The sequence below is a fragment of the Chinchilla lanigera genome, unplaced genomic scaffold (genome assembly GCF_000276665.1).
Source record: "Chinchilla lanigera isolate Chin_1 unplaced genomic scaffold, ChiLan1.0 scaffold00041, whole genome shotgun sequence".
Classification (NCBI taxonomy): domain Eukaryota; kingdom Metazoa; phylum Chordata; class Mammalia; order Rodentia; family Chinchillidae; genus Chinchilla; species Chinchilla lanigera.
In genome coordinates this window covers 5,393,607-5,407,568 of record NW_004955442.1, presented here as the reverse complement: position 1 = coordinate 5,407,568, position 13,962 = coordinate 5,393,607, and positions in this window count along the sequence as shown.

Genomic DNA, 13,962 nt, shown 5'->3' with positions numbered 1-13,962 from the left:
GTCCATACTCATAAGTGAAATAAATCAGACCCACATGTGTAAATACTGTATTGACTCACTAGTGTAGGAACCTGAAAGAGTAAATAAAATCTCAAAGATATAATAGGTATTGTGAAAGGGAAACAAACTGTTCAAAGGGAGGGAACAATTGGGATGAGGGAAAAGAGAAAAAGAACAGAAAAAAACATGTGTGTGTGCATATATATATATATATATATATATATATATACATATACACACACACACACACACAGGGTAACTGAGAGAGTCATACTACTGACTTCTAATGCTTTATTTAAAGGAACAGTTAATATTTAATTGTTTGATCAACCTTAAATACCTATATTTGTTTAACTGAGTAACCAGTTTGAAGATAACAATATGTACAGTATGCCATACAGTATCTATTGTTAATTTTATATCACCTTGTCTGAAACTCTGTATTGCTTCTATTGTTTGGGTGTTGTTTTGCTTATGTCTATTTGTTAATATGTTTTCATTCTTTATCTTTAAAAATAAAAAAATACTTCTTAAATTAGAATGTAATGTACAATTCATTTGGGCATCTAGAATGTTGGTTTTCTACTCCTTGGTTTCTAAATTGATGGTGCATCTTGTAATCTATGGCATTTCAGAGCAAAGAAGAGACATCAGTAAGGCCTCACTTGAAGAAGATAACTGATTAATTTTAAATTTTCATTGGCTTAACACTTGGTTACAGACTGATTTCATTCACTCCTTGGTGCATTAAGTATATATGAAGTGCTTGCTACGCAGCAGGCATTGTGCAGGCAGAAGTATATGTTGAAGAATAAGACAAACTGAATTATTATCTTTGTGAAGCCTTTAGTTTAATAGAGTAATATTTTAAAAAATGTTTATTAAAGCTTTTAGATGCAGATATAATGTCCATCAAAGGGACATCAGTGGAAGTAGCCTAATAAAGAATTTTTTAAAAAACTACTGTTTCACAAAATTACTGAAACACTAGTAAAAATGGTCAAAATCAAAATTTTGAGAACTGTGGAAATTAATCAAATGATTTCAAAAATTTAAGGATGTTTTATTCAAAAAAGCCAGATAGATACTGTTAAGAGCAGGAAGACCCGTGACATTTGCACTAACCGGTTCCCATGACCCTCCTTTGTCTCATGGTAGCCTTGAAACCAACAGTATGCAAATGTGATGAAAACCAGAAGTCTGGCAGCCACTGGAAGGAGCAAACAGCTTTATATAAACACGATTCCCAGATAACTATCATTACTTACCTGTCTGAGAGTTACCTGGAAACACTGGATCACAAGGTTTGTATTCATTTAAACAGATTCAAAGATTTGCACCCAAATACCTTTTCCCTGGAGGCATTCGTCAGAAACGATAAGGGGCAGTTGCTGCACACAACCAAGACAGCAAGAAAGGCTTGAGCAAAGAGCTGAAAACCTCAAATGGAAAGGGTGAAAAATGAGATGTCCATAGATAGTATTGAAAATCTCTGACACATTCGTGAAAGTCTAGATGTCTGCACACATGCACAAGACAGTGTTCATGCCAGGGATATGCACATAGTCAAGTAAGAACAAAAAATTCCCTTAGCTTCCATTACTGGCTGATCTTGAGGCACTGCACAGGCAGGAAGTGAGAGCTAAGGCAGAAATGTAAAGAACAGAGAAGTCTCAAAGAACTAAAATAAAAAATAAAGGTGAAGGTATTATTACTGATCTTACAGAAACAAAATGAATTATAAGGGAAAATTATGAACAATTATATGCCAACAAATTAGAAAACTCAGATGACATGAACAAGTTCCTAGATAAGTTGTTAACATTAACTCAAAAAGAGATTTAGTTAATAATATAAAATCCACACAAAACAAATTTCAGACCCAGCTGGTGTCATTAATGAATTCTAGCAAACGCTGAAAGAGAAAATAACTTTAGTTTTTTTTTTTTTTTTTTTTTTTGTTTTTTGTTTTTCTCTGGTACCGGGAACTGAACTCACGACCTTGTGCTTGCCAGGCAGGCGCTTTTGCCGCTGAGCTAAATCCCCAGCCTCCAACAACAGTCTTTAACAAAGGTTTCAAAAGAGATGGAGATGCTTTTCAACTTGTGTGGTTAGTTCTGTGTGACCCTGATACCAAAACCAGATGGAGACATGACAAAAAATGAAAATTGTCAACTAACATGCCCTGTGAATACAAATACAAAACCTTCAACACTACTAAAAACCCATTATCAGAAAAATATAAAAAGAATTTTATACTATTGCCAGATTAGATTTATCCCAAGGATATAAGGTATGTTGAGTACATGAAAATCAGAGTTAAAGACCAAAGAAGAACATGATTATTCTAATAGATACAGAAAAGGCATTAGAGGAATTAAGCCTTAGTTCACGACAAAAACACTCAATAAATTAGGAGTAGAAGGGAACATCTTCAACCTGGTGAAAGGCATCTCTAAGAAACAAACCACAGCTAACCTTGTGCTTAATGTTGAAAATCTGCACACTTCTTCCCTAGTATCAAGATAAAAATGTCCTCTCTTGTCATTTCTGTTCAACATTGCATAGAGTTTTTAACCATGACATTTTGGCAAGAAAAATAAATAAATGGCATCCAAACTGAAAAGAAAGCAAAACTGTTATCCCAGTATCTCTTCACAGATGACATGACTGGGCTACAGATGATCCTAAACAGTAAATTTTAAAAAGGGCTAAAGCTAGTAAGTTATTTCAGAAAAGTAACAAGGCACAGGATAAATATGCAAAAATCAATTTTATTCCTATATGACAACATTGAATAATCATAAGAGGAATTAAGAAAACAATTCCACTAGTGCTGACTGAAATGAAATACTTCAATTTAACAAAAAATGTATAAGGCTTGTACATTTGAAAACTACAAAATATTGAAGACAACTACAGAAAACCTAAATAGATTTAAATCTATCCTGTATTTATGGATGAAAAGACTCAATATTGCTAAAATGCCAATATTCCCTAAATTGATCTCAAGATTCAACCCAACTCCTTTTCAAATCCTGGGTCCCACTTTTGCAGCAATCTATAAACTGATTCTAAAATTTATATGGAAATAGATGGAGCCATAGACAGTCAAAACAATCTTTAAAAAGAAACAAAGTTAGAGGACTTATACTTCCAGATTTCAAAAGTTGTAGCAACTAAATCAGGTACCCAGGCTAAAGAAGATTTCTATTTGAGAGATTAATGATCACATTGCTTAGAAAGATGTAAGAGAAGATGGAATATGATACAATTAGCTCTAAAGCTTCTGCTTATAATGGTCAGCATCACTTTGTTCTACATTCCATTGGCCTAAGCAAATAATATGACCAAGCCTGGTATCAACGGACACAGATATACAATTCTCTCTTAGGCAGAGACAGTAAATATTTTAGCAAGAATATTCAGAATTATTGGCAGCAATAATATTCTGTATTTCAGATAGAGTGATGGTATAAATAGTTTGGAGTTTAGTCACAAGAAAAGTGTATAGGGGGACAATTCTCTCCCTATACATGAATGTGGCATTAATTTAATTAATATAATGTTTGAAGTATAAATGAATGTCTGGCATTTGGCTCCAAATAAAAAAGAGTTGGTGGGTTTCCAGTACCTGGGAAGCTCATTCCTGAGTACATAGCTGCTTTTAATACTCGGCTTTCTGCATAAACTTGTATCAGCTTGTAGCTTTCTTCCCTGGGAATCTGAGCAACATCAGGTGTGTCTAAGCTAACCACAGGCTATACTTCTCCACAGTGAAATAAGAAATCCTCCTTGTTTGACTGTTCCAGGTGAGGTCAAGCTCTCATGAGTCTACTGTGTTCACACTGGTATGCATGCTCTCACTGGGTAGTGAGCTACTCTAACCCTTTCCTCTTTCTTGCCCCTTGGAATGATGGAGGTGGAATAAAAACTGTTTTCTGGCATACTTTCCCCTTAGGTATCAGCTGTATTGATATAAATACACCATTGTTTACAAAATAAGGGATGTTCCTTCTGTTCTATCTCCTCAAACAGAAATTTAGTTTATAATCAGCATAAGACAAATCAACTTATTTGTTCATAGGCCCAGTCCTGCTTACAATTTCTACTACTTTTTCTTGGGCTCTATAGAAAAACAAACTCTTCTTATAGAGTCAAGAACTGGAATGGCCTCAGAAATGTTAGGGAGGTGGGTGGGCTGACTTGGGATTCCCCACCTGGCTCTAGATATGCAAGCTTCTGAGAAGCCTCTACTCATGTTAGTGTGTTGACACCATGTTCACACTTTCCGAGGGCTTTGCCAGAGAATCAGCAGGCTCCAGGAGGGGGAGAAAGAGGTGTTAAAAGTGAAGCCTCTTTTGAAAGGGCACATCTCCTATGCCTGTAGCAACAAGGAACCATTTCTAGGAACTTTAGCTAGCTAAGGCATATCCAAGATGTTCAACTATATTCATGATTAAGAAAATGCTGTTTTAAATAGCAATGAGATCATATTTTTTATCTACCAAATTGAAAAATGGAAATGTTTGCTAAAACCCAGCACAGTGAATATGAGCACATAGACTTTCTCACTCATTGCCGAAGGTACGTGAGTCAGTGTGGCTTCTTCAAAGAACAATCACAAACATGTATCAAAGTGAAGAAAAAGTGCTTTCCTTTTGGCCCAGCAATTGATTCTCTGTGCATACATCTTATAGATATCCAATTTTTTATCAACAGTAGACTAATTAAATAAACATGGTGGATCTCTATAATAAGAAGACCTAAATTGTTTAAAACACTAAAATGAAGGTGGTACGGGAAGATGTTCAACACGTATTGCTAAGCATTAAATGCAGAAACAAAATGATTCCCTTAGATGAGAGTTTTTCAGCTTTGGCTAACTGACATTTTAGGTCAGGTAAATTTTTGGTAGGGGGAGTGTCTTGTGTATGTTAGGATGTTTAGCAGAATCTGTGACCTTTATCTGTGAAATGACAGCAGTGACTGCCACTGGTCCTGAGTGGCAAAGATAGAAATGTTTCTAGACACTGCCAAATACTACCTATGGAGAAAGGAGTGGGGAATGTAAAACCACCCCTGAGAGCAGCACTGCTGCAGATGTGTGAAGTTTATGAGGTATGAGTGCTTATGTTTGTACAGATCATTTCTGGACTAACCACAGACTAACTACTGGGAGAGGGATGCATGCTTCATGTAAATGTATTGTACTGTTTGAGTTTTCCATGTGTGCACTATTTTTAAAATCAGAGAAAAGATAAAATACATAATGATATCTCTGTGAATGGTTAAGCATGCAGGCAGGGTAGCAAGAATATTTTTTGACCCAAAGAACTGAGTACTTTGCCTTTCTTGGAGTTTGATGGTGAAATATATACAGGGTGAAGAGGGAACAGCGTTGGAGCAATGGCAGGAGGGGCTGCAACTGCTCATCATGGGCCACAGATATTCTTTGAGACATAAATAGATTCTCTGTAGTAACAATCAAATAAATTTAGGAAACTGGCTTGGCGAAAAAAGCACCTACGGGCCTGTCTTAGACACTTTTCTCTCATGCTCGTACAAAATACTGGACACCCAAAGGAAAAGAGGGAAATGTTTACTCAGCTCACAGCTTGTGAAGGTTGCAATCCATAATCAGCTGGGTCCAAGGCAATGTGGCCTGGCACAGGGGCAACTGTTCATGGTGACAACAGTAGGCAGAAAAAGCAACAAGAGCAAAAGGTCAGGAGTGAGCCTCTCTTCCACCCCTTATAGTGTATGCAGGCTATCTGCCCTAGCGCAGGTGTAGCACTCACACCCCCAATCCCAGCACTTAGACAATGAATCAGTCACAAACTGTAGATTCAGCTGCCTGTAAAAAGCCTGCCCTCCATGACCACATGAGGCTTTGGGGGGACACCCGGACACAGACTATAACAGAGCCTTTGGAGCAAAAATTGATTTAGGTTTCAAGCTAAGATTTGACTATTTGTCATGTAATCTTGCTCAACTTATCTCTTTGAGCATCTGTTTCCTTCTTGTAAAATGAGCATAAAATACCAAGTTCAGAGAAATTTTGTAAGGTCCACATAATTCATCCAAAGTATTTATCACTTAACCAACACTAGAGAAAGTATTCTCTGATGTACTTTGTCTCCAAGTTTCGGGCTCTTGTTTCAGACCTACCAAGGAAGTACTATAACCATTCTGGTTGTTTTTCTTATTTTCTCTTCTGTTAGAATTGTTCACATTGTCTAGTACTTTGACACTTTGAAAAGATCTTCCTGCCCACTAATCCAGTGAGAAGAGCCCTTTTGTTCCCATTTGATAAATGAGAACACTGGTGCTGAGCAGAAACATCCATTCAGGTAAAACCTGGGATCAGAGGCAGAGTGAGAACATTAGGATGATGTATCCAAGCCTGGGTTTCTGTTTCCCCTCCTCCTGGAGCAGGGATCCAGAAAAAAAAAAATGACTTTGGGAAGTAAATAGGAAGGGCAAAGCACTCTTGAAATGTTACAGTGACATGACCTATAGTGTTATGGGAAGATTCCCCTTGAACAGAAACTTCTCAATGACAGAGGCTTTGTTTTGTTGCTTGATGTGACACCTAGATCAGCCCTTGGAAGTGTGCTTAACATAGATGTTTAGAGTGAAGACTTCAGTTAGATTTAATGCATATATTCATTGGATTGATGCATGCATCGTTATTCAATACCTACTATGTGCTATTCTCCAGTGATAGGTACTGGGAGTTTTATAGGAGCTGTCACTCTGAGACCTGGTGCTCTCTCTCATGTAATACAGAATACATGAGGTGTAGACAAGTGACCAGAAAAATCTGGCCTAGGGGAGAGCAGAGAAGAGGAGCCTGCATGAGTCATAAGAATTTAGGGAAGGTATTTTAGAGTTATCCAGGACCTGTGCTGAGTGAGTGGTAGAGAGATAAACCAAGGAAAAGGGTGCCTGAAACAGGAAGGGGCACACCAGGTAAGGACACAGAGTGGCCAATGGTGTGTTCCACGAAGGAAGATCACAGAAACAGCAGTAACTATTGGTAATTAAGCAATTTGTAGTGCCTAGCATAATGCTCATCTCTTTTTGTTTATTTTCACTTAGCAAGTACTCTGCCTGGTTGATTAGCATGTGCCACACATGGCTCAAGTGACTTAAAAATGTCTGTTAACATTCATTTGCATGAGACCCCATAAGAAAGGTCCTATTGCATTTTCCATTTTGTAGATGAACAGATTGAAGGTTAGTAGTGATTAAGACGTTTCTCAGGGTTACTCAAGGTCACTCACAGACAAGATCCACAGATTTTGACATCTGTCCTCAATAGTTATGTTATACACTTCCTGATTTTCAGAGTCACATATTCAGTAGCCCCTTTGACATATCCATGTAGATATTCGAGAGGCATAGAAGCTAAAGATTTCTTTCCCCCAACACAAATGCACATATTTACACACACACACACACACACACACACACACACACACAATCTCTGCATAAAATTTCTAGTGACTGCCAGTTAAGAATACCTTTTCTGAGAGCAAAACTTAAGGGGCCTCCAGCATAATGGTCAAAAGCTTTCATTTGAAATCAGGAATACCTGATTCCAGCTTGAAGATGGCAGATGATGGGATTCTCAGCTTCCAAAATTGCATGAGTCAATTTCTAATAATACATTTCCATATATATTACACACACAAATATATATCTATAACACCTATATAAAGATATAGCTACATATAAATCTCCTATTTAAATATAAATCCCCTGTTCTTTCTCTCCAGAGAAACTTGACATATATTAATTTGAATATTTCTTAATTGGATTTCAGCAGGATTCTGTGAAGCAGATATCTCCTACACAAGTCAGAGAAGTAAATACCAGATAAAAACTTTGTTACCTGGACTGCCTGGCCATACCAGAGGGAGAGCAAAGCTAAAAGATTTGATTGCATGATACCCACAGGTTTTGATCCTCATCACCTCTTAATATGCTAACTAATTAAAAAGAATATGTAGTTTTCTGAGTATAAACATATTCTCCAGGTCTGTTGGTTTGACTGAGTATGAAAAACAAGTCTCTTCTCAAGATATAACTCAATGGCAGTACCTCAGGAAGAACCCTTCAGTATAAAAGAATAAGCCCAAGAGTTAGGGCAAGGTGAAACTGAGTTCAAGTTGCAGGAAGTCAAGGAGCCAAGTTCAAGCCAGCAGAGAAATGATTTTAAGCCAGCAAGAAGCACATGGAGTGTTGCAGGCTGAACAAATCAGGTTGCAGCCTCATAGCCAAGAACCAACCTGAATTTAAGGGTAACTAAAGGTGCAGGCTTGTGGGGATTATCTACTACTTTGCTGTAAATCTACCACTGGTTTGCTGGGATTTATTAACATGGAACTTAGCTCTGTCTCCCAATTTGTCTATTGGTGACAGCAGATACACATCTTAAAGTGGACCTTTTTTTCTTTTCTTTTTTCCTTCTCTTTTTTCTTTTTGTTTTGTTTTCTTTTTTCTTAATTGTTTGGTCTTCTTTTTATATGAATGTTTACATTGTTTCTAGTTTTCTATTGTTGTTTTATTCTTTTATATTTTTTATTCTCCCTTTCCCTCTTGTCTTCTTCACTGTTTTCCCAAAGTTTATGTAATTTTCCTTTGTCCTCCACCCTTGCTTCTACTTTCTTCCACTTCTGTTTTTGTAATTGTCCCTATAACCCCTTCAAAATTTTCTTCTGTGAGAGTAAAATCACTATATTGAGGGCATATTTACTATATACAATGTTCTGGTTTGATTTAGATTTTTTTAAAACTACAAACATAGTTCATATGTTTGAAGGTGACAAATTAATAGTTACCACTTTTATCATTTTCTAGGCTGTGTTTGAAGCTATTGTTATTGCTGATTGTATTACTTTAGTCAAGGTGCCATAATTGTTCTAATCAGTTGTTCTTTCTGGTATGCCCAGACTGAGATTGCCTAAGGGTCATAAACAATACTATACTCCAATAGCAAAGAATTGGGGACTAGGCCAAATAGGCAGGAAATTCTCATCCCAAATAAATTGAAAGGGTATGATCTTGCAACAGACTCAAAGCTCAAAAGCCAGCTACACCTGGAAGACATCTTGGAGAAGTAGTCATTTCCTAGGGGTTCTAAATACTAACAACAAAGCTACTTGCCATAAGAAATTTACAAGCATCAACACAGGAATTAAACTAAAAAAAATTGGAAAAGAGTAAACACTTCAGGAAGAAGTGATCCCAGACTTCCAGCTCACCAAAGATAAGCATAGAGGGAAATGAGGTGTAATAATTTGAAAGCCACCTACCTGGACTCTCTGAAGTATTAATAGCAGAAGTAACAAGGCAGGTGAATGAGGCTCTAGAGCAAAATGAATCAGAAATAATTTCTCAGATAACTACAGAGATGATGCCATATTGAAAGACTTAGTTAGTGACTCTAGAGTAGATAAAGGTAATAATAGAGGAATTTGAGAAAATAATGGAAACTAGGAATACTCAACATAGGAAAGAAATGGAATCAATGAAACAGATTCAAACAAATATCCAGGAGATTAAAAGGTCCACTGAAAGTACACGCAGGACAATAAGCTGATGTGAGCACAAAATATCAGATATAGAAGACAGGATAGCTATTAGCAACAATGAAAAGAAAGATTTCTTAAAAATAACAAGGGACCATGACAAATCAATCCAACAGCTGCTAGATGATACAAAGCAGAATAACAGAAGACTGATTGGAGTCAAGGAAAAATCAGGCAATAGCAAAAATGACATAAACAACCTAGTCACAGAAGTAATGGCAGAAAACTTCCCAAGCATGGAAAAAGAATTTGACACACAATTAAATGAAGCATATAGAACTCCAATTAGCTATGATAAAAAAATAAACAGCAAGGCATATAATAGCCAAGATTTCACAAACTCAGTGCAAGAATAGAATATTAAAAAGTGCTATTTACAGAAGGAAAAAGAAGAAAATCTTCCAAGCATGGAAAAAGCATTTGAAATACAGATAAGTGAAGCATACAGAACCCCAAATAGACATGGTCAGAAAATAACTACACCAAGACTTATAATAGTTAAGATTCTAGAAATTCAACAAAAAACCCAGAATATTAAAAGCTATGAGAGGAAAAACAACAACAACAAAGAATCACCTATAAAGGAAAGCCCATCAGAATCACAGCAGACTTCTCAACACAAATCCTTGAGTTGAGGACAGTTTGAAAACAACCTCCAACCCACATTGATGTACCCTGCAAAACTATCTTTCAAAATTGATGGGAAATAAGAATACTTCCATGGTAAAGAATACCTGAAGAAATTCATGACCAACAAACCAGCACTTCAAAATATTCTGAAAGGCATTCTAGAAAGAACAAATAAAGACTACAACCCCAACAGAATGAATCCACCAGGCAAGGCAAGCAATTAAACAAAGGAGGGGGAGAGGAAGAAACCACCAACAGGAAAATAACATGACAAGGATAAGTCAACATATATCAATTAAAACCACCAATGTAAGTGCTCTCAATTCACCAATCAAAAGAAACAGACTGGCCAAATGGATCAAGAAGCAAGACCTAACAATATGCTACATACATGAAACACATTTAAAATGAAGAAATTCATAGATTATAAGTCAAAGGATGGAAAACAATACCTCATGAGAAAGAAAGCCAGAAAAAAAGCAGAGGTAGCTATTCTATTTGCAGACAAAGTCAATTTCAAGCCAAGACTGATTAGTAAAGACAAAGAAGGTCACTACATCCTTGTAAAAGGAACAATCCAAGAGGAAGAGCTAACAATCGTAAATACATATGCACCAAATACCAGCACATCAACTAAGTAAAACAAATATTAACGGACATGAAAAAATCAAATAAGCACTACTACAATTGTAATGGGGGAGCTCAATACCCCACTGTCGAAATCAACAAAGAAATACGCACTACTACAGTAGTAACAGGGGAGCTTAATACTCCACTGTCACAAATAGACAGATCAACTAGACAAAAACTCAACCAAATTTTTGAATGAATGGACTTGGTAGATGTCTACAGAGTGTTCCACTCCCAACATCAGAATACACATTCTTCTCAGCTGCACATGGGGCATTCTCCAAAATAGACCACATACTAGCAGTTCAGGGAGGTAAGAAAAAAGGCTGAAAGCCTGAACAAAGCCTCAAAGGAAAGAAACAAGAGCTTAAAGACTCATTAACTCCATTGTCTTCCCACAATTACACAGAAGGAAAGAAATAAGATAGTTGGCAAAAAAATACAAACTATGCTCATAGGACATGCTTAAGTAAATGCAAAAGAATTGAAATTATCAGACCATAGTGCAGTGAAATTGGAAATCAGTAGCAAGAGGAACCACAAAAACTTCATAAACATATGGAAATTAAATAACACCCTACTGAAAAACCAATGTGTCACAGATGAAATTAAAGAAGAAATTAGACAGTTTTTACAATTAAACAATAATGCCAATATAACATACCAAAATTTATGGAGCACAATTAAAACAATCTTATTAGGGAAAATTATAACAATGAATACCCATACTTGAGCAAACTCAAATAAACAACTTAATGTTAAACCTAAAGCTTCTAGAAAAAGAAGAGCAGGCTGAGCCCAAAGCTTGTGCTGGAGTGAAATTATAAAGATCAAAGCAAAATGAATGCAATGAAGACTAAGAAAATAATTCAAAGAATCAATGAATTGAAGAGTTGATTTTGTGAAAAATTAAATACAATTGGTAAACCCTTAGCCAACCTTAACTTAAAAAAGGAAACAAAAGACTCAGATCCATGAAATTAGGAATGAAGAGGGTAAAAATCAATAGATCATACAAAAATCCAGAAGATCATCAATACACACTTTGAGAATTTGTATTTTAATAAGATAGAAAACATGGAGAAAGGGACAGTTTCCTAGATACACATGAATTACTAAAACTGAATTGAGAAGCTACAAAACTTCTAATTAAGCCAATAACAATCAATAAAATTGAAGATATAATTTAAAAACTACCAACAAAGAAATGCCCAAGTCCTGACAGATTCACCACTGAATTCTACAGGAAATTTAGAGAAGATTTAATGTGGCTACTTCCAAAATTTTTTAATGAAATTTAAAGGGATGAAATACTCCCAAATTCATTCCTGGAAGTAAGCGTTTCCCTGATAGAAAAACCAGAGAAGGACCCAGCTAAGAAAGAGAACTATAGGCCAATCTCCCTAATAAACATAGAAGCAAAAATCCATAAGATACTGGCAAACAGAATACAGAAAATCATCAAGGTTATACACAGTGAACAACTGGGATTTACCCCAGGGATGCAGGGATGTTTCAACATACACAAATCAACAAATGTAATATACCATATTAAAAGAACTAAGGACAAAAACTATATGATCATCTCAATAGATTCAGAGAAAACACTTGACAAAGTGCAATGTCCATTCATGACAAAACCCCACAGGAAATTGGAGTAGATGGTCTTCATCTCAATCTGCTAAGAGTCATCGATGAAAAACCAATAGTCAATATCATAATCAATAGACAAAAACTTTCACTCTAAAATCAGGAACAAGACAAGGTTTTTGTAATGGTTAATACACTATATCAATTTGAGAAGTCTAGAAGCTTAACTGAGTAACTCAGTTCTACATTGTGGGCTTTAAAGGACATGGCTTATTCTCTAGGATGTTGTTCATTGTGTCAACTTGAGTTTAGAAGTTTAAGTGGTTCAGCAGGGGGGCAGGTTCCTTACTTTGTAAACATCCTCAGCTTGTGCAAGAGGAGGGTATGGAATGGTGTGTGTGCTACACACTAACTGAGGGAGGATAGCCTACATACAATATAAGGGAGGAAAAGAGGCTTGCTTCCCCCCTTTTCTGCTTTTGTTGTTTTTGCTGTCTTTTGCCACCTTGAACTGTTTTCTCTGTGCCATGCCACCCAGCCTTGGAGCCAGCTGATTATGGACTGAAACCTCCACAAACTGTGAGCTAAGTAAACCATTCCTTCTTTAATTTTGGGTGTCAAGTATTTTGTCTCAATGAGAGAAAAGTAACCAAGGCAGCTGTCCACTAATATCACTCATGTTCAATATAGTTCTGGATACATTAGCCAGAGCAATTAGACAAGAGATAGAAATAAAAGGAATAAGGAGAGGAAAAGAAGAAGTTAAATTATCATTATTTGTGGATGATACAATACTCTACATAGAAGAGCCCAAAAACTCCACCAAAAGACTGCTAGATTTAATAAACAAATTCAAATAAACTTTGTATCTCTGGATACAAAGTCAACACTCAAAAATTAATAGCATTCCTGTATACATAAAACAAACTCACTTAGAAAGAAATTAGGGAAACAACATCTTTCACAATTTGAAATACTTAGTAATCAATCTAATGAAAGAAGCAAAAGACCTTTACATTGAAGATGACAGTACTCTGAAAAAGGAGGTCAAAAGAATATTAGGGAATGAAAAGATATTCTTTGTTCTTGGGTAGGAAGAACCAATATAGTGAAAGTGGCCATAGTTTCAAAATTGTTATGCAGATTTAATGTAATCCCAATCAAAATATCAGCAACATACCTCACAGAATTAGAGAAAGCAATCCTAAAATTCATTTGGGACCAGAAGAGATCTAGAGCAGCAAAGGCAATTCTGGGCAACAAGAGCAAAGCAGGAGACTTCACAATCACTGATATGAAACTGTACTACAAAAGTACTATGATAAAAACAGCATGGTGCTGTCAAAAAAAATAGACCCAAGGATTAATGGAATAGATGAAAAGATGCAGAAACAAAAATACTCAGTCACCTTAACTTTGAGAAAGGCAACAAACACCTTCCCTGGAAGAAAGTCTTTTTAATAAACTGTGCTGGAAAAACTGGCTTTCCACAGATTAAAATTAGACATATATA